General features: G+C 40.7%; 30 non-coding genes across 30 annotated transcripts; all 30 read left to right on the top strand.

Annotated features, from left to right (window-relative positions):
- The first annotated feature begins 53 nt into the window (after nucleotides 1-53).
- trnaq-cug lies at nucleotides 54-125 on the top strand. Its single transcript has one exon. It is a non-coding gene; the product is annotated as a tRNA-Gln (tRNA).
- An 868-nt stretch (nucleotides 126-993) lies between these two features.
- On the top strand, nucleotides 994-1,065 carry trnaq-cug. The gene has a single exon. It is a non-coding gene; the product is annotated as a tRNA-Gln (tRNA).
- A 556-nt stretch (nucleotides 1,066-1,621) lies between these two features.
- Nucleotides 1,622-1,693, top strand: trnae-cuc. Its single transcript has one exon. It is a non-coding gene; the product is annotated as a tRNA-Glu (tRNA).
- A 103-nt stretch (nucleotides 1,694-1,796) lies between these two features.
- Nucleotides 1,797-1,868, top strand: trnaq-cug. The gene has a single exon. It is a non-coding gene; the product is annotated as a tRNA-Gln (tRNA).
- A 225-nt stretch (nucleotides 1,869-2,093) lies between these two features.
- Nucleotides 2,094-2,165, top strand: trnam-cau. The gene has a single exon. It is a non-coding gene; the product is annotated as a tRNA-Met (tRNA).
- A 117-nt stretch (nucleotides 2,166-2,282) lies between these two features.
- trnaq-cug lies at nucleotides 2,283-2,354 on the top strand. The gene has a single exon. It is a non-coding gene; the product is annotated as a tRNA-Gln (tRNA).
- A 225-nt stretch (nucleotides 2,355-2,579) lies between these two features.
- On the top strand, nucleotides 2,580-2,651 carry trnam-cau. The gene has a single exon. It is a non-coding gene; the product is annotated as a tRNA-Met (tRNA).
- A 570-nt stretch (nucleotides 2,652-3,221) lies between these two features.
- trnaq-cug lies at nucleotides 3,222-3,293 on the top strand. The gene has a single exon. It is a non-coding gene; the product is annotated as a tRNA-Gln (tRNA).
- Nucleotides 3,294-3,848: 555 nt separating this feature from the next.
- trnae-cuc lies at nucleotides 3,849-3,920 on the top strand. The gene has a single exon. It is a non-coding gene; the product is annotated as a tRNA-Glu (tRNA).
- Nucleotides 3,921-4,023: 103 nt separating this feature from the next.
- On the top strand, nucleotides 4,024-4,095 carry trnaq-cug. Its single transcript has one exon. It is a non-coding gene; the product is annotated as a tRNA-Gln (tRNA).
- A 225-nt stretch (nucleotides 4,096-4,320) lies between these two features.
- Nucleotides 4,321-4,392, top strand: trnam-cau. Its single transcript has one exon. It is a non-coding gene; the product is annotated as a tRNA-Met (tRNA).
- A 117-nt stretch (nucleotides 4,393-4,509) lies between these two features.
- On the top strand, nucleotides 4,510-4,581 carry trnaq-cug. The gene has a single exon. It is a non-coding gene; the product is annotated as a tRNA-Gln (tRNA).
- Nucleotides 4,582-4,806: 225 nt separating this feature from the next.
- Nucleotides 4,807-4,878, top strand: trnam-cau. The gene has a single exon. It is a non-coding gene; the product is annotated as a tRNA-Met (tRNA).
- Nucleotides 4,879-5,448: 570 nt separating this feature from the next.
- Nucleotides 5,449-5,520, top strand: trnaq-cug. Its single transcript has one exon. It is a non-coding gene; the product is annotated as a tRNA-Gln (tRNA).
- A 555-nt stretch (nucleotides 5,521-6,075) lies between these two features.
- trnae-cuc lies at nucleotides 6,076-6,147 on the top strand. Its single transcript has one exon. It is a non-coding gene; the product is annotated as a tRNA-Glu (tRNA).
- A 103-nt stretch (nucleotides 6,148-6,250) lies between these two features.
- Nucleotides 6,251-6,322, top strand: trnaq-cug. Its single transcript has one exon. It is a non-coding gene; the product is annotated as a tRNA-Gln (tRNA).
- A 225-nt stretch (nucleotides 6,323-6,547) lies between these two features.
- On the top strand, nucleotides 6,548-6,619 carry trnam-cau. Its single transcript has one exon. It is a non-coding gene; the product is annotated as a tRNA-Met (tRNA).
- Nucleotides 6,620-7,189: 570 nt separating this feature from the next.
- Nucleotides 7,190-7,261, top strand: trnaq-cug. Its single transcript has one exon. It is a non-coding gene; the product is annotated as a tRNA-Gln (tRNA).
- A 555-nt stretch (nucleotides 7,262-7,816) lies between these two features.
- trnae-cuc lies at nucleotides 7,817-7,888 on the top strand. The gene has a single exon. It is a non-coding gene; the product is annotated as a tRNA-Glu (tRNA).
- Nucleotides 7,889-7,991: 103 nt separating this feature from the next.
- On the top strand, nucleotides 7,992-8,063 carry trnaq-cug. The gene has a single exon. It is a non-coding gene; the product is annotated as a tRNA-Gln (tRNA).
- A 225-nt stretch (nucleotides 8,064-8,288) lies between these two features.
- On the top strand, nucleotides 8,289-8,360 carry trnam-cau. The gene has a single exon. It is a non-coding gene; the product is annotated as a tRNA-Met (tRNA).
- A 117-nt stretch (nucleotides 8,361-8,477) lies between these two features.
- Nucleotides 8,478-8,549, top strand: trnaq-cug. The gene has a single exon. It is a non-coding gene; the product is annotated as a tRNA-Gln (tRNA).
- A 225-nt stretch (nucleotides 8,550-8,774) lies between these two features.
- Nucleotides 8,775-8,846, top strand: trnam-cau. The gene has a single exon. It is a non-coding gene; the product is annotated as a tRNA-Met (tRNA).
- Nucleotides 8,847-9,416: 570 nt separating this feature from the next.
- On the top strand, nucleotides 9,417-9,488 carry trnaq-cug. The gene has a single exon. It is a non-coding gene; the product is annotated as a tRNA-Gln (tRNA).
- Nucleotides 9,489-10,043: 555 nt separating this feature from the next.
- Nucleotides 10,044-10,115, top strand: trnae-cuc. The gene has a single exon. It is a non-coding gene; the product is annotated as a tRNA-Glu (tRNA).
- Nucleotides 10,116-10,218: 103 nt separating this feature from the next.
- Nucleotides 10,219-10,290, top strand: trnaq-cug. The gene has a single exon. It is a non-coding gene; the product is annotated as a tRNA-Gln (tRNA).
- Nucleotides 10,291-10,515: 225 nt separating this feature from the next.
- On the top strand, nucleotides 10,516-10,587 carry trnam-cau. The gene has a single exon. It is a non-coding gene; the product is annotated as a tRNA-Met (tRNA).
- Nucleotides 10,588-11,157: 570 nt separating this feature from the next.
- Nucleotides 11,158-11,229, top strand: trnaq-cug. Its single transcript has one exon. It is a non-coding gene; the product is annotated as a tRNA-Gln (tRNA).
- Nucleotides 11,230-11,784: 555 nt separating this feature from the next.
- trnae-cuc lies at nucleotides 11,785-11,856 on the top strand. Its single transcript has one exon. It is a non-coding gene; the product is annotated as a tRNA-Glu (tRNA).
- Nucleotides 11,857-12,247: 391 nt separating this feature from the next.
- On the top strand, nucleotides 12,248-12,319 carry trnam-cau. Its single transcript has one exon. It is a non-coding gene; the product is annotated as a tRNA-Met (tRNA).
- Nucleotides 12,320-24,697: the final 12,378 nt, after the last annotated feature.

Raw genomic sequence — 24,697 nt, 5'->3', positions numbered from 1 at the left:
CATAAAGCTATATATTGTGAGGACATTGCCGGCATTGTGCAGACATTCCGTGTGGTTCCATGGTGTAATGGTTAGCACTTTGGACTCTGAATCCAGCGATCCGAGTTCAAATCGTGGTGGAACCTTACCTTGAGTAGGTACATGCTTACTCAACAGACTATCATCAGTGCCTCAGACACAATGAACATAAAAGGCAAAACACCTGGAATTGTATTTTTGAAGGGCCTCTATTGCAAAAGGTAAAGAAGAACGATTGGATCTGGTATGCGCTGCCTTTGTCAAGGTTGAAAATTGAAACGGCCGACAATGAGTACAGTACATTTTTGCCAGCCTTGGTTTGCTAAACATCGAGCAGCGTGGCGCAGCGGAAGCGTGCTGGGCCCATAACCCAGAGGTCGATGGATCGAAACCATCCTCTGCTAATTGTAAATGCTTTGCATCATCAGATTCTATTTTTCCATTTGAACCCTGTTCAAAAGACCATATTTACATAGGACGATGCACCGGTAATCACAAGTGCTAAAGTGTAGCCGATGCAAACGTTGCTGCGATTATCAACCTACAGTCCTCCAATCTTCCAACTGAGCTATGGAGGTGTGCATACAAGCTTAAATTGTTCAGCCTGTGTATTGATGCGGAAGGTAATCGTCAAACAACAGTTGTCTTGCAAAGCTTCAACATTCACTCGTCTACTGACCCTGGCTGGGGAAATTGTCAAGATTTGGGAAGATCCCTTTGAGTAACTCGAGGAGCCAAAACAACACATCTTGGGCCGCAGCCAGGTATAGGAGAGGTGTGGTCTGTTGAGCACAAAATTGCCTCTCTGCTCATTTCAAAGGATATTGTTCTGTTTGTTTCAACCAACTATGACCTTGGCGCATACTGGTGCAGTTTGCAGTTGAAGGTGAAGCGGTAGAGAGATGAGTTAGTTACATGTCTGAGTCTCTGTGTAAAGATACCATTTATTTGTATACGAGTGTGGACATTTCATGTGGTTCCATGGTGTAATGGTTAGCACTCTGGACTCTGAATCCAGCGATCCGAGTTCAAATCTCGGTGGAACCTTTCTTTGAGTACCCTGAAAAAAGCCAGCTTCTTCATCTCAGGAGGATCTTGTAGCAGGATAGTGGTTGCAATATAGAAGATGAAGAGTGACTTGAGAATAAGTCTATCTAGTCAAGTCAAGGGAATAATCTGAGTGGCGTTAGGACAACAACCTGGTCCTTAACACCTCTAAAACCAAGGAGTTGACGATTGACTGCAGGAGAACAAAGAAGGAAGTCCACCATATGTATGAAGAAGTGGAGAACTTCAAGTTTCTTGAAGTCAATATGTCAAAACATCTTACAAGGACCTCCAACACATCACACCGGGTTAAAAAGGCCCAGCAAAGACTCTAATTCCTCGAGAAACTAAAACAAGCACCCAGAGAAACTTTGTGAAGAAACAAGGGGATGAGTGGTAACTTGCTCACTCTGCCCTTTACCTCCACACTACATTACATTACTGTTAAGAGGTAGATATTGAACCCTACTGGAGATGTTTTCACTACTCTCCAGCTGCCAGCTGTCATACATTCCAATGCCTTCCGTTTCACAAGCTTCACATACAGATAGAGCAATCCCTGGTGGTCTAGTGGCTAGGATTCGGCGCTCTCACCGCCGCGGCCCGGGTTCGATTCCCGGTCAGGGAACACTCTTTAGTTACTGAATATCACGGCCGTTTCATTCAAAACAACTCCCACATAAAGCTATACATTGTGCGGACATTGCCGGCACTGTGCAGACATTCAGTGTGGTTCCATGGTGTAATGGTTAGCACTTTGGACTCTGAATCCAGCGATCCGAGTTCAAATCTCGGTGGAACCTTACCTTGAGTAGGTACATGCTTACTCAACAGACTATCATCAGTGCCTCAGACACAAAGAACATAAAAGGCAAAACACCTGGAATTGTATTTTTGAAGGGCCTCTATTGCAAAAGGTAAAGAAGAACGATTGGATCTGGTATGCGCTGCCTTTGTCAAGGTTGAAAATTGAAACGGCCGACAATGAGTACAGTACATTTTTGCCAGCCTTGGTTTGCTAAACATCGAGCAGAGTGGCGCAGCGGAAGCGTGCTGGGCCCATAACCCAGAGGTCGATGGATCGAAACCATCCTCTGCTAATTGTAAATGCTTTGGATCAGCAGATTGTCTCTTTCCATTTTATCACGGCTGTTTCATTAAAAACAACTCCCACATAAAACTATACATTGTGCAGACATTGTACAGACAGTCTGTGTGGTTCCATGGTGTAATGGTTAGCACTTTGGACTCTGAATCCAGCGATCCCAGTTCAAATCTCGGTGGAAACTTACCTTGAGTAGGTACATGCTTACTCAACAGACTATCATCAGTGCCTCAGACACAATGAACATAAAAGGCAAAACACCTGGAATTGTGTTTTTTAAGGGCCTCTATTGCAAAAGGTAAAGAAGAACGATTGGATCTGGTATGCGCTGAGTTTGTCAAGGTTGAAATTTGAAACGGCCGACAATGAGTACAGTACATTTTTGCCAGCCTTGGTTTGCTAAACATCGAGCAGAGTGGCGCAGCGGAAGCGTGCTGGGCCCATAACCCAGAGGTCGATGGATCGAAACCATCCTCTGCTAATTGTAAATGCTTTGCATCAGCAGATTCTATTTTTCCATTTGAACCCTGTTCAAAAGACCATATTTACATAGGACGATGCACCGGTAATCACAAGTGCTAAAGTGTAGCCGATGCAAACGTTGGTGCGATTATCAACCTACAGTCCTCCAATCTTCCAACTGAGCTATGGAGGTGTGCATACAAGCTTAAATTGTTCAGCCTGTGTATTGATGCGGAAGGTAATCGTCAAACAACAGTTGTCTTGCAAAGCTTCAACATTCACTCGTCTACTGACCCTGGCTGGGGAAATTGTCAAGATTTGGGAAGATCCCTTTGAGTAACTCGAGGAGCCAAAACAACACATCTTGGGCCGCAGCCAGGTATAGGAGAGGTGTGGTCTGTTGAGCACAAAATTGCCTCTCTGCTCATTTCAAAGGATATTGTTCTGTTTGTTTCAACCAACTATGACCTTGGCGCATACTGGTGCAGTTTGCAGTTGAAGGTGAAGCGGTAGAGAGATGAGTTAGTTACATGTCTGAGTCTCTGTGTAAAGATACCATTTATTTGTATACAGTGTGGACATTTCATGTGGTTCCATGGTGTAATGGTTAGCACTCTGGACTCTGAATCCAGCGATCCGAGTTCAAATCTCGGTGGAACCTTTCTTTGAGTACCCTGAAAAAAGCCAGCTTCTTCATCTCAGGAGGATCTTGTAGCAGGATAGTGGTTGCAATATAGAAGATGAAGAGTGACTTGAGAATAAGTCTATCTAGTCAAGTCAAGGGAATAATCTGAGTGGCGTTAGGACAACAACCTGGTCCTTAACACCTCTAAAACCAAGGAGTTGACGATTGACTGCAGGAGAACAAAGAAGGAAGTCAACCATATGTATGGAGAAGTGGAGAACTTCAAGTTTCTTGAAGTCAATATGTCAAAACATCTTACAAGGACCTCCAACACATCACACTGGGTTAAAAAGGCCCAGCAAAGACTCTAATTCCTCGAGAAACTAAAACAAGCACCCAGAGAAAATTTGTGAAGAAACAAGGGGATGAGTGGTAACTTGCTCACTCTGCCCTTTACCTCCACACTACATTACATTACTGTTAAGAGGTAGATATTGAACCCTACTGGAGATGTTTTCACTACTCTCCAGCTGCCAGCTGTCATACATTCCAAGCCTTCCGTTTCACAAGCTTCACATACAGATAGAGCAATCCCTGGTGGTCTAGTGGCTAGGATTCGGCGCTCTCACCGCCGCGGCCCGGGTTCGATTCCCGGTCAGGGAACACTCTTTAGTTACTGAATATCACGGCCGTTTCATTCAAAACAACTCCCACATAAAGCTATACATTGTGCGGACATTGCCGGCACTGTGCAGACATTCAGTGTGGTTCCATGGTGTAATGGTTAGCACTTTGGACTCTGAATCCAGCGATCCGAGTTCAAATCTCGGTGGAACCTTACCTTGAGTAGGTACATGCTTACTCAACAGACTATCATCAGTGCCTCAGACACAAAGAACATAAAAGGCAAAACACCTGGAATTGTATTTTTGAAGGGCCTCTATTGCAAAAGGTAAAGAAGAACGATTGGATCTGGTATGCGCTGCCTTTGTCAAGGTTGAAAATTGAAACGGCCGACAATGAGTACAGTACATTTTTGCCAGCCTTGGTTTGCTAAACATCGAGCAGAGTGGCGCAGCGGAAGCGTGCTGGGCCCATAACCCAGAGGTCGATGGATCGAAACCATCCTCTGCTAATTGTAAATGCTTTGGATCAGCAGATTGTCTCTTTCCATTTTATCACGGCTGTTTCATTAAAAACAACTCCCACATAAAACTATACATTGTGCAGACATTGTACAGACAGTCTGTGTGGTTCCATGGTGTAATGGTTAGCACTTTGGACTCTGAATCCAGCGATCCCAGTTCAAATCTCGGTGGAAACTTACCTTGAGTAGGTACATGCTTACTCAACAGACTATCATCAGTGCCTCAGACACAATGAACATAAAAGGCAAAACACCTGGAATTGTGTTTTTTAAGGGCCTCTATTGCAAAAGGTAAAGAAGAACGATTGGATCTGGTATGCGCTGAGTTTGTCAAGGTTGAAATTTGAAACGGCCGACAATGAGTACAGTACATTTTTGCCAGCCTTGGTTTGCTAAACATCGAGCAGAGTGGCGCAGCGGAAGCGTGCTGGGCCCATAACCCAGAGGTCGATGGATCGAAACCATCCTCTGCTAATTGTAAATGCTTTGCATCAGCAGATTCTATTTTTCCATTTGAACCCTGTTCAAAAGACCATATTTACATAGGACGATGCACCGGTAATCACAAGTGCTAAAGTGTAGCCGATGCAAACGTTGGTGCGATTATCAACCTACAGTCCTCCAATCTTCCAACTGAGCTATGGAGGTGTGCATACAAGCTTAAATTGTTCAGCCTGTGTATTGATGCGGAAGGTAATCGTCAAACAACAGTTGTCTTGCAAAGCTTCAACATTCACTCGTCTACTGACCCTGGCTGGGGAAATTGTCAAGATTTGGGAAGATCCCTTTGAGTAACTCGAGGAGCCAAAACAACACATCTTGGGCCGCAGCCAGGTATAGGAGAGGTGTGGTCTGTTGAGCACAAAATTGCCTCTCTGCTCATTTCAAAGGATATTGTTCTGTTTGTTTCAACCAACTATGACCTTGGCGCATACTGGTGCAGTTTGCAGTTGAAGGTGAAGCGGTAGAGAGATGAGTTAGTTACATGTCTGAGTCTCTGTGTAAAGATACCATTTATTTGTATACAGTGTGGACATTTCATGTGGTTCCATGGTGTAATGGTTAGCACTCTGGACTCTGAATCCAGCGATCCGAGTTCAAATCTCGGTGGAACCTTTCTTTGAGTACCCTGAAAAAAGCCAGCTTCTACATCTCAGGAGGATCTTGTAGGAGGATAGTGGTTGCAATATAGAAGATGAAGAGTCACTTGAGAATAAGTCTATCTAGTCAAGTCAAGGGAATAATCTGATTGGCGTTAGGACAACAACCTGGTCCTTAACACCTCTAAAACCAAGGAGTTGACGATTGACTGCAGGAGAACAAAGAAGGAAGTCCACCATATGTATGGAGAAGTGGAGAACTTCAAGTTTCTTGAAGTCAATATGTCAAAACATCTTACAAGGACCTCCAACACATCACACTGGGTTAAAAAGGCCCAGCAAAGACTCTAATTCCTCGAGAAACTAAAACAAGCACCCAGAGAAACTTTGTGAAGAAACAAGGGGATGAGTGGTAACTTGCTCACTCTGCCCTTTACCTCCACACTACATTACATTACTGTTAAGAGGTAGATATTGAACCCTACTGGAGATGTTTTCACTACTCTCCAGCTGCCAGCTGTCATACATTCCATGCCTTCCATTTCACAAGCTTCACATACAGATAGAGCAATCCCTGGTGGTCTAGTGGCTAGGATTCGGCGCTCTCACCGCCGCGGCCCGGGTTCGATTCCCGGTCAGGGAACACTCTTTAGTTACTGAATATCACGGCCGTTTCATTCAAAACAACTCCCACATAAAGCTATATATTGTGAGGACATTGCCGGCATTGTGCAGACATTCCGTGTGGTTCCATGGTGTAATGGTTAGCACTTTGGACTCTGAATCCAGCGATCCGAGTTCAAATCGTGGTGGAACCTTACCTTGAGTAGGTACATGCTTACTCAACAGACTATCATCAGTGCCTCAGACACAATGAACATAAAAGGCAAAACACCTGGAATTGTATTTTTGAAGGGCCTCTATTGCAAAAGGTAAAGAAGAACGATTGGATCTGGTATGCGCTGCCTTTGTCAAGGTTGAAAATTGAAACGGCCGACAATGAGTACAGTACATTTTTGCCAGCCTTGGTTTGCTAAACATCGAGCAGAGTGGCGCAGCGGAAGCGTGCTGGGCCCATAACCCAGAGGTCGATGGATCGAAACCATCCTCTGCTAATTGTAAATGCTTTGCATCATCAGATTCTATTTTTCCATTTGAACCCTGTTCAAAAGACCATATTTACATAGGACGATGCACCGGTAATCACAAGTGCTAAAGTGTAGCCGATGCAAACGTTGCTGCGATTATCAACCTACAGTCCTCCAATCTTCCAACTGAGCTATGGAGGTGTGCATACAAGCTTAAATTGTTCAGCCTGTGTATTGATGCGGAAGGTAATCGTCAAACAACAGTTGTCTTGCAAAGCTTCAACATTCACTCGTCTACTGACCCTGGCTGGGGAAATTGTCAAGATTTGGGAAGATCCCTTTGAGTAACTCGAGGAGCCAAAACAACACATCTTGGGCCGCAGCCAGGTATAGGAGAGGTGTGGTCTGTTGAGCACAAAATTGCCTCTCTGCTCATTTCAAAGGATATTGTTCTGTTTGTTTCAACCAACTATGACCTTGGCGCATACTGGTGCAGTTTGCAGTTGAAGGTGAAGCGGTAGAGAGATGAGTTAGTTACATGTCTGAGTCTCTGTGTAAAGATACCATTTATTTGTATAGAGTGTGGACATTTCATGTGGTTCCATGGTGTAATGGTTAGCACTCTGGACTCTGAATCCAGCGATCCGAGTTCAAATCACGGTGGAACCTTTCTTTGAGTACCCTGAAAAAAGCCAGCTTCTTCATCTCAGGAGGATCTTGTAGCAGGATAGTGGTTGCAATATAGAAGATGAAGAGTGACTTGAGAATAAGTCTATCTAGTCAAGTCAAGGGAATAATCTGAGTGGCGTTAGGACAACAACCTGGTCCTTAACACCTCTAAAACCAAGGAGTTGACGATTGACTGCAGGAGAACAAAGAAGGAAGTCAACCATATGTATGGAGAAGTGGAGAACTTCAAGTTTCTTGAAGTCAATATGTCAAAACATCTTACAAGGACCTCCAACACATCACACTGGGTTAAAAAGGCCCAGCAAAGACTCTAATTCCTCGAGAAACTAAAACAAGCACCCAGAGAAAATTTGTGAAGAAACAAGGGGATGAGTGGTAACTTGCTCACTCTGCCCTTTACCTCCACACTACATTACATTACTGTTAAGAGGTAGATATTGAACCCTACTGGAGATGTTTTCACTACTCTCCAGCTGCCAGCTGTCATACATTCCAAGCCTTCCGTTTCACAAGCTTCACATACAGATAGAGCAATCCCTGGTGGTCTAGTGGCTAGGATTCGGCGCTCTCACCGCCGCGGCCCGGGTTCGATTCCCGGTCAGGGAACACTCTTTAGTTACTGAATATCACGGCCGTTTCATTCAAAACAACTCCCACATAAAGCTATACATTGTGCGGACATTGCCGGCACTGTGCAGACATTCCGTGTGGTTCCATGGTGTAATGGTTAGCACTTTGGACTCTGAATCCAGCGATCCGAGTTCAAATCTCGGTGGAACCTTACCTTGAGTAGGTACATGCTTACTCAACAGACTATCATCAGTGCCTCAGACACAAAGAACATAAAAGGCAAAACACCTGGAATTGTATTTTTGAAGGGCCTCTATTGCAAAAGGTAAAGAAGAACGATTGGATCTGGTATGCGCTGCCTTTGTCAAGGTTGAAAATTGAAACGGCCGACAATGAGTACAGTACATTTTTGCCAGCCTTGGTTTGCTAAACATCGAGCAGAGTGGCGCAGCGGAAGCGTGCTGGGCCCATAACCCAGAGGTCGATGGATCGAAACCATCCTCTGCTAATTGTAAATGCTTTGGATCAGCAGATTCTCTCTTTCCATTTTATCACGGCTGTTTCATTAAAAACAACTCCCACATAAAACTATACATTGTGCAGACATTGTACAGACAGTCTGTGTGGTTCCATGGTGTAATGGTTAGCACTTTGGACTCTGAATCCAGCGATCCCAGTTCAAATCTCGGTGGAAACTTACCTTGAGTAGGTACATGCTTACTCAACAGACTATCATCAGTGCCTCAGACACAATGAACATAAAAGGCAAAACACCTGGAATTGTGTTTTTTAAGGGCCTCTATTGCAAAAGGTAAAGAAGAACGATTGGATCTGGTATGCGCTGAGTTTGTCAAGGTTGAAATTTGAAACGGCCGACAATGAGTACAGTACATTTTTGCCAGCCTTGGTTTGCTAAACATCGAGCAGAGTGGCGCAGCGGAAGCGTGCTGGGCCCATAACCCAGAGGTCGATGGATCGAAACCATCCTCTGCTAATTGTAAATGCTTTGCATCATCAGATTCTATTTTTCCATTTGAACCCTGTTCAAAAGACCATATTTACATAGGACGATGCACCGGTAATCACAAGTGCTAAAGTGTAGCCGATGCAAACGTTGCTGCGATTATCAACCTACAGTCCTCCAATCTTCCAACTGAGCTATGGAGGTGTGCATACAAGCTTAAATGGTTCAGCCTGTGTATTGATGCGGAAGGTAATCGTCAAACAACAGTTGTCTTGCAAAGCTTCAACATTCACTCGTCTACTGACCCTGGCTGGGGAAATTGTCAAGATTTGGGAAGATCCCTTTGAGTAACTCGAGGAGCCAAAACAACACATCTTGGGCCGCAGCCAGGTATAGGAGAGGTGTGGTCTGTTGAGCACAAAATTACCTCTCTGCTCATTTCAAAGGATATTGTTCTGTTTGTTTCAACCAACTATGACCTTGGCGCATACTGGTACAGTTTGCAGTTGAAGGTGAAGCGGTAGAGAGATGAGTTAGTTACATGTCTGAGTCTCTGTGTAAAGATACCATTTATTTGTATACAGTGTGGACATTTCATGTGGTTCCATGGTGTAATGGTTAGCACTCTGGACTCTGAATCCAGCGATCCGAGTTCAAATCTCGGTGGAACCTTTCTTTGAGTACCCTGAAAAAAGCCAGCTTCTACATCTCAGGAGGATCTTGTAGCAGGATAGTGGTTGCAATATAGAAGATGAAGAGTCACTTGAGAATAAGTCTATCTAGTCAAGTCAAGGGAATAATCTGATTGGCGTTAGGACAACAACCTGGTCCTTAACACCTCTAAAACCAAGGAGTTGACGATTGACTGCAGGAGAACAAAGAAGGAAGTCCACCATATGTATGGAGAAGTGGAGAACTTCAAGTTTCTTGAAGTCAATATGTCAAAACATCTTACAAGGACCTCCAACACATCACACTGGGTTAAAAAGGCCCAGCAAAGACTCTAATTCCTCGAGAAACTAAAACAAGCACCCAGAGAAACTTTGTGAAGAAACAAGGGGATGAGTGGTAACTTGCTCACTCTGCCCTTTACCTCCACACTACATTACATTACTGTTAAGAGGTAGATATTGAACCCTACTGGAGATGTTTTCACTACTCTCCAGCTGCCAGCTGTCATACATTCCATGCCTTCCGTTTCACAAGCTTCACATACAGATAGAGCAATCCCTGGTGGTCTAGTGGCTAGGATTCGGAGCTCTCACCGCCGCGGCCCGGGTTCGATTCCCGGTCAGGGAACACTCTTTAGTTACTGAATATCACGGCCGTTTCATTCAAAACAACTCCCACATAAAGCTATACATTGTGAGGACATTGCCGGCATTGTGCAGACATTCCGTGTGGTTCCATGGTGTAATGGTTAGCACTTTGGACTCTGAATCCAGCGATCCGAGTTCAAATCTCGGTGGAACCTTACCTTGAGTAGGTACATGCTTACTCAACAGACTATCATCAGTGCCTCAGACACAATGAACATAAAAGGCAAAACACCTGGAATTGTATTTTTGAAGGGCCTCTATTGCAAAAGGTAAAGAAGAACGATTGGATCTGGTATGCGCTGCCTTTGTCAAGGTTGAAAATTGAAACGGCCGACAATGAGTACAGTACATTTTTGCCAGCCTTGGTTTGCTAAACATCGAGCAGAGTGGCGCAGCGGAAGCGTGCTGGGCCCATAACCCAGAGGTCGATGGATCGAAACCATCCTCTGCTAATTGTAAATGCTTTGCATCATCAGATTCTATTTTTCCATTTGAACCCTGTTCAAAAGACCATATTTACATAGGACGATGCACCGGTAATCACAAGTGCTAAAGTGTAGCCGATGCAAACGTTGCTGCGATTATCAACCTACAGTCCTCCAATCTTCCAACTGAGCTATGGAGGTGTGCATACAAGCTTAAATTGTTCAGCCTGTGTATTGATGCGGAAGGTAATCGTCAAACAACAGTTGTCTTGCAAAGCTTCAACATTCACTCGTCTACTGACCCTGGCTGGGGAAATTGTCAAGATTTGGGAAGATCCCTTTGAGTAACTCGAGGAGCCAAAACAACACATCTTGGGCCGCAGCCAGGTATAGGAGAGGTGTGGTCTGTTGAGCACAAAATTGCCTCTCTGCTTATTTCAAAGGATATTGTTCTGTTTGTTTCAACCAACTATGACCTTGGCGCATACTGGTGCAGTTTGCAGTTGAAGGTGAAGCGGTAGAGAGATGAGTTAGTTACATGTCTGAGTCTCTGTGTAAAGATACCATTTATTTGTATAGAGTGTGGACATTTCATGTGGTTCCATGGTGTAATGGTTAGCACTCTGGACTCTGAATCCAGCGATCCGAGTTCAAATCTCGGTGGAACCTTTCTTTGAGTACCCTGAAAAAAGCCAGCTTCTACATCTCAGGAGGATCTTGTAGCAGGATAGTGGTTGCAATATAGAAGATGAAGAGTGACTTGAGAATAAGTCTATCTAGTCAAGTCAAGGGAATAATCTGAGTGGCGTTAGGACAACAACCTGGTCCTTAACACCTCTAAAACCAAGGAGTTGACGATTGACTGCAGGAGAACAAAGAAGGAAGTCCACCATATGTATGGAGAAGTGGAGAACTTCAAGTTTCCTGAAGTCAATATGTCAAAACATCTTACAAGGACCTCCAACACATCACACCGGGTTAAGAAGGCCCAGCAAAGACTCTAATTCCTTGAGAAACTAAAACAAGCACCCAGAGAAACTTTGTGAAGAAACAAGGGGATGAGTGGTAACTTGCTCACTCTGCCCTTTACCTCCACACTACATTACATTACTGTTAAGAGGTAGATATTGAACCCTACTGGAGATGTTTTCACTACTCTCCAGCTGCCAGCTGTCATACATTCCATGCCTTCCGTTTCACAAGCTTCACATACAGATAGAGCAATCCCTGGTGGTCTAGTGGCTAGGATTCGGCGCTCTCACCGCCGCGGCCCGGGTTCAATTCCCGGTCAGGGAACACTCTTTAGTTACTGAATATCACGGCAGTTTCATTCAAAACAACTCCCACATAAAACTACACATTGTGCGGACATTGTACAGACAGTCTGTGTGGTTCCATGGTGTAATGGTTAGCACTTTGTACTCTGAATCCAGCGATCCGAGTTAAAATCTTGGTGGAACCTTAACTTGAGTAGGTACATGCTTACTCAACAGACTATCATCAGTGCCTCAGACACAATGAATATAAAAGGCAAAACACCTGGAATTGTGTTTTTTAAGGGCCTCTATTGCAAAAGGTAAAGAAGAACGATTGGATCTGGTATGCGCTGCCTTTGTCAAGGTTGAAAATTGAAACGGCCGACAATGAGTACAGTACATTTTTGCCAGCCTTGGAGTGCTATACATCGAGCAGAGTGGCGCAGCGGAAGCGTGCTGGGCCCATAACCCAGAGGTCGATGGATCGAAACCATCCTCTGCTAATTGTAAATGCTTTGGATCAGCAGATTCTCTCTTTCCATTTTAACCCTGTTCACAAGGCCATATTTACATAGGACGATGCACCCGGATATTGTTCTGTTTCTTTCAACCAACTATGACCTTGGCGCATACTGGTGCAGTTTGCAGTTGAAGGTGAAGCCATTTAACCCAAAAGAACCAGGACCTACTTTCTGGCCGATTATGGGGAACATCATTTAGACTCAATAGACCACATCGATACTTATCTGATTTGTTTCACATCAATTTGATCAAGAAATGTTTTCACAACAGGTTATTGTAACAGAGGACATGTTAAATAAGCATTATCATTCTTAACCCTTAGATGCACGAGTGACTGGACCCTACACTCTTCCATAAGTGGGTCAAAAAGGACCCGTATTAGAATAATATGTGTTTTTCATTTTGGTTAAGAAAAATCACTTGTATAATAATTAGTATTATATTTTGGTTCACACGCGAAATATTTTATATTTGATTTTTTACTATTTATAATTTTAGAAATGTCATTTACATTTTGAAAAAAAACGTTTTGAACATATTGATCCAAAGATCTGCGCTATTCTGAGACCCTCACAGTATTTCAGTCCCTTTTCATAACTCATCTCTTCTCCTCTTGTCTACTCATAGCCCACCACCCATCAATCCATGCCGGTTGATCGAGTCTGATAGTCCTATACCCCCCACCCTAACCTTCCCTTATATTGTAAAGCGATTTTGAGTCCTTGAAAAGCCCTATACAAATATAATGTATTATTATTATTATTATTATTATTATTATTATTATACTGACAGGTATCAGACCTTGCTGTGTAAAATAATCTTCCTGAGAGTTGTCACTTGTGATGTAGTCTGTGTGGTCTACAGTGAATGTATTCCTAACAGCAACAGGTGATAAGAATCAAAGGTTCCCAAAGGATTCCATAGGAAATGCATGCGGGTCATTTTTGACCCACTTATGGAAGCTTGGGGTAGTAATACAAAAACTACAATTTCTTAAAATGTATAAAATGTAAATTTAAAATTTGAATGGCATGATATCCAAAAACACGTTTTTTGAGGAATAGCTGGAATATGAAATTATAAAAAAATGTAATTACAAAGATACTTCACGAAAACCACCTCACCGGGTCAAAAAATACCAACTTATGCATCTAAGGGTTAAATGGCTTGAATCTTACCTTTTAGCAACAAAAAAACAAGCTTTTGAAATAAATAGCTAGTTCTGTTACATGTGTTAGAACATTTAATATAAATGATTACTTGGAAAGCCATTTAATGTCATTTTGAACTCACTGATGTTTCCTGTGGTCATGTTCTGTTCCCAAGTTTCTTTCAGGCGAGTGAAATCATTTTAATATAAAAGTCCTGCGGTTTCGAAGCGAGGACATGAATAAACCCCACGACTTCTTGTACTAATGTGTCATTTCAGCCCAGTAGGACGCAGCGTTGAGAGGCCAAAGTCACGTTTAATATGCATCCCATTACCAACGGCTTCATCGCTTGAATCAACACCCTCAACGACCCATCGATCACGCAATCAATGATACATTATCGTTGCACAATAAACAACTCATTACCAGACGTCTGACATTCACCACGAGAGACCTGGGGGAAAACTGGAGGCTGGGGACAGAGACTGATCTGAGGGTTAACGGCGGACATTTAGAAAGAAAGTAGGGCAAAGACGTAGAAAGAGAAAAGGACCCCAGACTCTGATTCAAATGTCACTTCTCTAATTGGAGACAGCAGAACAATGAAGCAACGATGAAGGTCTAATCAGGACTCAATGACCTGTTATCTGTACTGATATCGGACGCAGTAGGAATTCAGAACAAAAAGGTATAAGTTACTCAAGTTAACTTTGGTAAAATCACAAATGAGGCAAACTAAATGAGGCAAACAATCACAAAAGGTTGGAAAACACAAAGACAGGAAGTGAAGCCAGACAAGAACAAGACCCAAGGAACTGGGGCAGGCAGTGAAGAACATTTTTGCTAAACGTTGGTACGATAACTTTCGTTTTTCTATTGACTGACATTGGGAAAGAGATGTCTAGTCTAACGTTTCGTTCCTGTAGTTACCTCTCCTTCTAGCTGGCGCCGCTTCATAAAGCTTTTATCTGAATGGTTGCGTGTGGAAAGGTCAGCGTAACAGATGTAAAGTTGACATTTTCTGAACTTTGAGCGTTGTGCTCAGCGATCATTTTGAATAGAAACACAATGACAATGTTGAACTTCTGGTCATGTGAAGGAAGCTTGAATTGTTAGGTCCTAATTAAGTACTGCACTTCTACTTAACTACTGTAATGCACTTTTCACAGACTTCAGCTCATCCACAGCTCGGCTTTAACCAGAACTAAAAAGAGATAACACATTAGTCCAGTTTTAGCCGCTCTGCGCTGGCTTCCTGTTTACTTTAGGGTTGATTTGAAGGTCCTCCTCCTGACATACAAAGCCCTTCATGGGCAAGCTGTACTGGTAACTACCTTGTCAGATACAAGCCGTCAACAACTGGTTTGTTGAGGTTTCCAGAAAAACCGGCAAAATGAATATCAGCCTTCGTCAATTATGCCCCGAAGATATGGATCAAAATACCTTCAGACATCAAGGTATCCTAAGTGGAAGTCTTTAAAAGAAAACTAATTTGGGTATGTCTGTTCTTGAGAGTCAAGCCAATCGAATGGGGCCCGCCTCCAATGCTGTATCCAGTTCTTTTCATAAATAAATATAAATATATCCTTTATTTAACCAGGTAAAAGTCTCATTGAGATCTGGCCAAGAGGGCCGCATGAACGAAGTTACAACAAATGAACACAAAACAATACAGACAGACATATACAGCTGTAAAACACAAATGAAATGGCACATTAAACAGTCAAAATGCAAATAAAAGAAACTGTTATAAAACATTAAAAAAACTGGCACCATTTTAAAACGACTTCAATTAGGGGATTTAAGAGCAATCACATCGACCAATGGTTTCTTGTTCTCTGTCCTTTAAAGGGGACCTATCATTCCAAAATGCACTTTCTGATGTATTTTCTACATAACTATGTGTCCCCGGTGTGTCTCACAAAGTGTGAGAAAATAAAACCCTCTCTCTTTTCCTCCGTACCCACATCTCTAAAAACGGGGGTACAACGGAGCTGATCCAGATTTGCTGCGTCATGACGACATTACTAAAATGTGGGCGGGCTTTACACCCACGGGCCAATCAGAAACGTTGTTGTCAGAAACAATGAGACGTGTTTTGGACGTAATATGGTCTGTGTTTACATTAGCATGCTAACACTCAGAGCTAACCTGTACTGGAGAGAGTATGTGTAAAGAAGCAGGATATAAAAGGAACTCACCTTGTGGTAAACCTGAGAGAGAGAAAGAGTTTGAGCTCCATACTGTTTCAGAGAGAATCCTTGATGTGGTTTGGAACATGATGGCATTTTATCACAGCAGAATTTAACTGAGTTTCTGCCGGGAGAACTCTGATCAGGCATTAGCTCCGCCTCCTCTTTTTTTTTTCAAGCTAAGGACCCAGAATCAGCATTTCTCTAACAGGGCTGAAATAGAGGGATATGAGGGATTTCTAAAATGCGTGATCTGTTTGGTATTTTGAGCAAAACACATCATAGACATGTTTTTTATATATTTGTATATATCTGAGACCCATAATATATGCCTAAAAATAGCATAATAGGTGCACTTTAAGATGGACTTGAACTCCCCCATGGTGATCTTTATACATCCACGGAAAGGGAACAGAAAATAAAAACCCAGATCATGACTCTATCTTTCTTTACGCCATCTGGCTCGTTGTCAGATTCTTGTCGAACTTCCCTGACGAGGAATTAAACGTCACAAACAATTATTTCTCTTCCTCTCCGTCCGTCTTCATCAGTGAACACAGTTACACTGGTTCTGATGACAGGAAGGACGACTGATGAGATCTAACACTGACTGACAACTTCTCTGTGGTTCTGCATTTAATATGGACTCCAGTAGAGCTTCAGAATGATAACCGATATTTACAGAAAGAAATATAATTATAGAATATATCATGACTTTAGTTTTTTCTTTTCTGAAGTACCACATGTTGGGTTTTCCTTTACTTGCTTTGTTTCCGAGTACGAAATAAAGCGATTCATATCTATGCATGAGAACAAATACAAAGTAATATTTAATATACTAAAACTATTTTGATTTTAAAGCCTAATCCAACATCAGAATTTCTTATAATTACAATTGAAGATATGAAACAAAATTAACAAAAATGTCCCATGATAACTTTGATATCAAATTAAAATAAACCACATTTTAAACATTTCCATGCAAGCTTTCAATATTTGATTATCATGTATGTCTTAAAACATGAATATCGTGAACATTATATAAAAGTAATAATACATTTGATTTATCAAGCACTTTAACAAGTGCTCAAAGATGCCTTACAGAGGTAAACAAAAGAATAAAATCGAGCAATAAAAGCACATTTATCCCAATGACACATGAATCCTGTCTGAAAAGGTGGGTTTTTGGTCAGTATTTGTCATTTCAATCTGGGCTTTCACCTCCCTGATCCTATGCATTAGCAGAGGTGGGAAGTAACTAAGTACATTTACTCAAGTACTGTACTTAAGTATGATTTTTGAGATACTTTACTTGAGTATTTTAATGTGTTGCTACTTAGTACTTCTACTCCATTACAGTTCAGAGGTACGTGGTGTACTTCTCCTCCACTACATGTATTTAATACCTTTAGTTACTTCACAGATGTGGATGAATGATGTGAAATATAATCAAGTGTTAAATCAGACTTTAGTTCCACCTGGAGTAAATCCACAAGCTACCCTGCAGTATACAAAGTCATTCAAACTAGCTGCACCTTTACCAGCTTTGAGAACACTTTCATGATCAATCATTATAAAACATATCATATATATTATTCTGAAATGGACCAATCTGCACAATGACTACTTTTACTGTCGCTACTTTAACTATATTTTGATGAGAATACTTTTCTACTTTTACTTGAGGAACATTTTGAATGCAGGACTTTTACTGAAACAGAGTATTCCTACACTCTGGTACTTCTACTTTTACTCAAGTACAAGATCTGAGTACTTCTACTTTTAATCAAGTACAAGATCTGAGTTAGTACTTCTACTTTTACTCAAGAACAAGATCTGAGTACTTCTACTTTTACTCAAGAACAAGATCTGAATACTTCTACTTTTACTCAACAACAAGATCTGAGTACTTCTACTTTTACTCAAGAACAAGATCTGAGTACTTCTGCTTTTACTCAAGTACAAGATCTGAGTACTTCTACTTTTACTCAAGAACAAGATCTGAGTACTTCTGCTTTTACTCAAGAACAAGATCTGAGTACTTCTGCTTTTACTCAAGTACAAGATCTGAGTACTTCTCCCTCCTCTGTGTACTATAGACTCCATGTGGAATGTGTAAATGTAATATTACGGAGTAACCCAGCATCATTCAGTCAGAGAACAGTCCCTCTCCATCCCTTCCTGTCAGTCTCCCAGTGATTCAGCCGCTTTGTGCCGAGTGACCTTGTTATTAAAGTTGTGGAATTAATTAGTTTGAGAAGAACAAGATTCCTGATTGGCATGTGATGGATGAATAATGCAGCCAGGCGGCTCTGCAGAGTGACTGATTGTTTCCCAGCAGCTGAACTAATGAACAATGTGTGCAGCACAAATGTTGGAGAAACACCAAGCTCTGAATCATGGTGACAGGGAAGATATGGTTTACTATGTTATATATATATATATATATATATATATATATTTATATTTGTACAAATACTTCGTTACTGTACTTAAGTACATGTTTCTGGTATCAGTACTTTACTCCACTACTTATTTTTCTGAGGACTTTTAACTTTGACTTCTTACATTTTGAACACAAATACCTGTACTTTCTACTTCTTACATGTTGAACCCAAATACCTGTACTTTCTACTTCTTACATGTTGAACCCAAATACCTGTACTTTCTACTTCTCACATGTTGAACACAAATACCTGTACTTTCTACTTCTTACATGTTGAACCCAAATACCTGTACTTTCTACTTCTTACATGTTGAACTCAAATACCTGTACTTTCTACTTCTTACATGTTGAACACTAATACCTGTACTTTCTACTTCTTACATGTTGAACACAAATACCTGTACTTTCTACTTCTTACATGTTGAACTCAAATACCTGTACTTTCTACTTCTTACATGTTGAACCCAAATACCTGTACTTTCTACTTCTTACATGTTGAACACAAATACCTGTACTTTCTACTTCTTACATGTTGAACTCAAATACCTGTACTTTCTACTTCTTACATGTTGAACACTAATACCTGTACTTTCTACTTCTCACATGTTGAACTCAAATACCTGTACTTTCTACTTCTTACATGTTGAACACAAATACCTGTACTTTCTACTTCTTACATGTTGAACACAAATACCTGTACTTTCTACTTCTTACATGTTGAACCCAAATACCTGTACTTTCTACTTCTTACATGTTGAACACAAATACCTGTACTTTCTACTTCTTACATGTTGAACTCAAATACCTGTACTTTCTACTTCTTACATGTTGAACACTAATACCTGTACTTTCTACTTCTCACATGTTGAACTCAAATACCTGTACTTTCTACTTCTTACATGTTGAACACAAATACCTGTACTTTCTACTTCTTACATGTTGAACACAAATACCTGTACTTTCTACTTCTTACATGTTGAACACTAATACCTGTACTTTCTACTTCTCACATGTTGAACTCAAATACCTGTACTTTCTACTTCTTACATGTTGAACTCAAATACCTGTACTTTCTACTTCTTACATGTTGAACACAAATACCTGTACTTTCTACTTCTTACATGTTGAACACAAATACCTGTACTTTCTACTTCTTACATGTTGAACACAAATACCTGTACTTTCTACTTCTTACATGTTGAACACTAATACCTGTACTTTCTACTTCTCACATGTTGAACTCAAATACCTGTACTTTCTACTTCTTACATGTTGAACACAAATACCTGTACTTTCTACTTCTTACATGTTGAACACAAATACCTGTACTTTCTACTTCTTACATGTTGAACACTAATACCTGTACTTTCTACTTCTCACATGTTGAACTCAAATACCTGTACTTTCTACTTCTTACATGTTGAACACAAATACCTGTACTTTCTACTTCTTACATGTTGAACCCAAATACCTGTACTTTCTACTTCTTACATGTTGAACTCAAATACCTGTACTTTCTACTTCTCACATTTCCCAAACAGGCTGGTTCCTTTAGTTTGAATGTGTGTTTGGTGGCGTGATCATTATTATTTAGAGTCATTGCGTGCCTATTGATTTGAACACGATCCGTGTATTCATCATTTCCTGGTCTTCTCTAAAGAAGAGGGACCAATGAAAACGTTGTCATGTTGCCGTTGTTCAGCATGGAAACATTCATTAGCTAACAATGACATTATTGTTCTATTAATATAAAGGGAGGTCAGGTACTCTTTAAAACAGCTGCTAGTTATGGGTACTTTTTACTGAAGTACATTTCAAAGCCCTCTTTACTTTTACTTGAGTAAAGAAGTTTAGTCAGTACTTCTACTTTCACCAGAGTATTTTTAAACACGAGTATCTGTACTTCTACTTGAGTAAGGATGTGTGTACTTTTGACATCTCTGTATATATATATATATCTATATATTGGTGTGGAGGGGTGTAGTTGAGTATGCCTAGAACCCTTTTATATCCTGAACCCAACCAGCAGGTGAGGGTCTGCTTGATTGTGTTCAGAAATCTTAGTCAATATCTACCAAATGAAACGGACACGGTGATGTTGCATTGTTTAAAAGAAAAAGGCCAACACGTGATCAGTACGTAAATCAGGTTTCCATAGATTTACCTTCTACGTCAAGCAACATACAACATGTTAATAAGTCAAATCAATAGAGTAGATTATTGTACTCAAAGCATGATCAGCAGATGAGACTTGTAGCTGTTGGTGAGCACTGTAGACAGTTTAAACATTAAAAAAATGTACGTTTTTTTATCAAGTTTGACATAAGAGACTTTGCAGAAGATAGTTCAATCAGGAGAGACTTGTTTTGATGTAACAATATATATTTATTGCCAAGAATACACAGATGAATGTAATGGTGTTTGGCGATTCTGTATATATCTGAGGCCAGTAGTATATTGTTTTAAAAAGAGTATAACAGGGGATCTTTAGGAGAAACAATCAATTAAATCGCCTCCAGATGCACCAAACGTAGGTCATAAATACCAGCTGAAAGTATCAAAATCCAATTAAATGTACGGTAGCGGATAAGGGTCACATTTGGAAATCTGACTATCAGTGTTTTTTCTTTTTTGTTCTGAGAAAAAATCAGATTTCTGAGAAAAAATGTCAAAATTCCAAGAAAAAAGTTAGAATTCCCCCGAAAAAGGGGGGATTCTGATAAAAAAAATGATAATAGGGGACCTTTAATCCCTGTCAAACACATTTATGGCTGGTTATAATGGCATTTCTATATTCACAGCTGTGGTATAAGGTGTTTTTGGTGCACAGGTGCAGTGTTTTGCTGCTCAGAGTCTCCTGGATAACAATGTTTCCCCCTTTGATTACCTCCACAGCGTTCATAATGAGGCCGTCCGCCGTCTCCCATGGATACGAGTGGCTCTAAATCAGCGAAATGAAAAAGTTGGTCACCGTGGGGGAGCTGTGAAATCCTGCCTCGAATCGAATCACCGTGAAACAAATTGCAAATGTTCAAATGCGGACATGTTGAGGACTTTGGAGAGGAAGTGTTTTCCTGCTACAATCAACGAGACGAACACACTACATAATAACTGCAGTGAGATATAGGGTCTTGTTTTTAGACAATGCATCATCTTGTTAAGTCAAAACATCTTATTTTGAGTTGTATCTCAGATGAAACACATATTTTTTTTTACATATTTTGTAGAAAATCAACGACATCAGAAAACAGAAACACAGCATCTCCTGATTCTGGTCAAATATAGTTCAAAATGAGTTCTCCAGCTAATTACAAGATGTGATTTATCTAAATATCCCGTCTTATTTCAAGAAATCTTACCAAGCGAATGTTCACTTGTTCTTTTGGCAGTTTTTTGTACTTATTTCAAGTGAAAACACCTTGTTTTCATTATTGTTTTATTATTATTATTATTATTGTTGTTTTATTGGAGCAGCATTTTTTCCAGTGCAGGAAACTGCGTGATCATGCGTTGGTCTGAAACTCAGCGTAGCAGCCATACTATAATTATTCACATCGTTTGCAAAATGCTGGGAAATAAAAGACAAATACATCGTTCTGTGAGACACTTAGCGTTAGTAAAAGCAGAGGCTGCACCAGCTGTGGAACAGACAGAGACCAGAGGCCTGTACTACGAAGCTTCGTAGTACAGGCCTCTGGTCCACAGTTTAACATTTTCCACACAATTCACCACAGCTGTCATTTGCAGCTACGGAGTTTGGTTCCAAAACACAAAAATGATGCTTTGATGGCAGAGAGTTCCTTTGTGTTCTGACTGATCTGTGCACATTAATTCAGACAGGAAGCTCGATGTGATCACTGTGTAATGAATGCACTTTATTGTCCTAATGGGTGATGTTTTAAGGATTGTTTTGTCTTTTTCTGTCAAACAGGATTAGCATAAATTGAGGGATTATGATTCTTCAGCTCAGTACAACAAACAAAAGGAAAGGTTGGTACACATTTCCAAAGCTCCCCTGATCTGTTTGCTCTTTAATGTCTCGCACATACTGGAACAACTCAATAAGGGAGGCTTTGTTGTGTCTGTAAAGTTCATACTCACACCGACATCTCCACATGGATGCAGCATGGTACCATTCGAGATGAATTATTGCTTGAGTTGACTTTATTATTAGTCCCATTACAGCCTTACACCTGGCGCCCATCTCCATGAACTGTCATCCATCCCAAGGTTTCATTTCATTTCATTTCATTTCAATCTTTATTTCGAACATATTAAAAAAATAACAAATAAAAAAATAACAAATGTGAAAAACAGAATACCGTATTGTTAAAATACAGTATTTATCCACATTCATGATAATATTTATATATTCAACAAAAAACAAAAAGTCTTCATATTAATAATAATAATAATAAATCATATGAGAGGTTCAGTTCAAAGGTAGGTTTTCAACTCCATCTCAATACAATACCCAGATGTCTGTGTGTTCATTGAGTAAAGTGCCATTGGACCACAAGTGTATGTATTTAATGGCTTAATAGAGCGGAGCAGGGAGGACGTATTTACCCTGAAGGAAGCTGCTGGTTCCCTCGACAAAAAGCAACAGGATTTCTCCATAGGACTTTGGAAAATAAGGAACTACAGGCGAGTCCAGCAGCACGACTTCAACGTCACGCCAACTTCAGATCCATATTCAAACATACAGATTCTAAATGGAACGAGTTGAAGCGTTTGTTTGAACAGTTAGCAGGAGGCAGGTACTTGCTTTCAAGCAGAACAGGGCAAACAAACTTAGAGGAGTGTTTACGTGTTCGGCGTAATGACGTACAACGGCCTCCACAACTTCTGTAGTCCTATTCAGCCACTTGTTAACAACCATCGTTTTTCAGACACGTCAACTCTTCAGAAATCCCCAGTGGGGTCACTGCTGATGGATTTAATGTGTTAGAACAAAACGTGACCCGTCTCTTCAATGTGTCTCAACCACAGACCTTATTTACAGATATTTTCCCAAACCCTATGGAGAGATCCCATTGGCTCTGAGACGAGGGAACAGGAAGTGGTAAAACATTGACTCACTTCCGGGTTTTAGGACTCGTCACTGCACCGCTCTATTGGGAGTATTTGTTCACACTACTGGGCTGTCAGAATAATGAGCTTTCGGATCAATAGCATGGCAACGTGTTCCCACTGTTCCCATCATCTTCATCTGTACCAGCTAAACGCCGTTATGCAGAGCTGTTAAAACCCATTGGATCCTAACAGCTATCTACACAGGCAACAGCTCATGGTTCCCTCACATAGCAGCGACCAAACATTTTCATTATCGTATCAAATTATAATTTTGTAACCTAAAAACGTAACACAGGGAAAACAATGGATCGCTTCATACACTGCTCACTGTTTACTCAAATAAATGCTTCAACGTGTTTGTTTGTGTGCACTGGAAAAAATGCTGCTACAAAATCAAGTAAAAAAATTATAAAATGAAGGTGTTTTCGCTTGTAGTAAGTAAATAGAACAAGGGTATATTTGCTGGGTAAGATTTCTTGAAATGAGAAGGGATATTTAGATAAATCAGATCTTGTAATGAGCTGGGAAATCTTATCTTGAACCATATTTTTGGCCAGAATCAGGAAATGCTCAAAAGTTTGTGTTCGTTTGTGATTTTACGATACAAATGTGTTTTTCTAAAATCAAGTAAGATTTATTTCTTGAAAAAAGAGGATCCATCTCTCAGCTTGAAAAAAAAGTGTCATCTGAGATCAAAATAAGAGGTTTTCAAGAGTCTTGAAGATACTTAAAGTGGACCTATCATGCTATATTTGAATAATATAGTGTAGGACCATACCTATATAAGGCATATTTATACTTTTTTCTTTTCAAAATACCAAACAGATCATGCATTTTAGCCATGCCTCATTTTGCTCAATTTGCACAAGGGCTGATTCAGTGAGAACAGCACCACCTACAGGCCTGGCATATGTACTACAGCGTCTCCAGCGCTTTCGAACGGCAATGGCCGTGGCTGTCTCCTCCTGATTGGTGGAGTTGGCCCAATAGCCGTAGCGCCACCGTCCTGACGTCAGGACAGTGTTCAAATCTGGATCAGTTTTTATCAGATCCGTTGCAGCCCCTTTTTTAGAGATTTGGGTATGGAGGAAAATAGAGAGGGTTGTGTTTTCTGACACTTGGTGAGTTCCCTGGAACACCGGGGACACATATTCATGTAGAAAAGACGTACAAAAGTGCATTTTGCATGATAGGTCCCCTTTAAGATGCTTTGTCTAAAAACCAGACGCTATATCTCACTGCATTGTTATCTCTTAAGTTATTACGTCTTATAATACCTTAAGAGTTCAGACAAATTCTGACTAGAAATTAGACGAATATACTTGGCAAGCTTTCAGGTATCCAGAAACGTGTTTATTGTTATGAAGCAGAAGCTGTTTTCCATTGTTGATGGAGAGAGAAAACCGTACGTCCTGGTTCCTCCTGTTCCTAGAGATATTAAAAAGTAAATGTTGGGGGACATTTTTCCCAAAATAGACCCTAATCATAAGTAAT

This window comes from Trematomus bernacchii, unplaced genomic scaffold (assembly GCF_902827165.1).
Source record: "Trematomus bernacchii unplaced genomic scaffold, fTreBer1.1, whole genome shotgun sequence".
NCBI classification, from domain to species: domain Eukaryota; kingdom Metazoa; phylum Chordata; class Actinopteri; order Perciformes; family Nototheniidae; genus Trematomus; species Trematomus bernacchii.
Note: the sequence above shows the minus strand (reverse complement) of the source record. Positions and strands in the feature narration are given on the sequence as shown.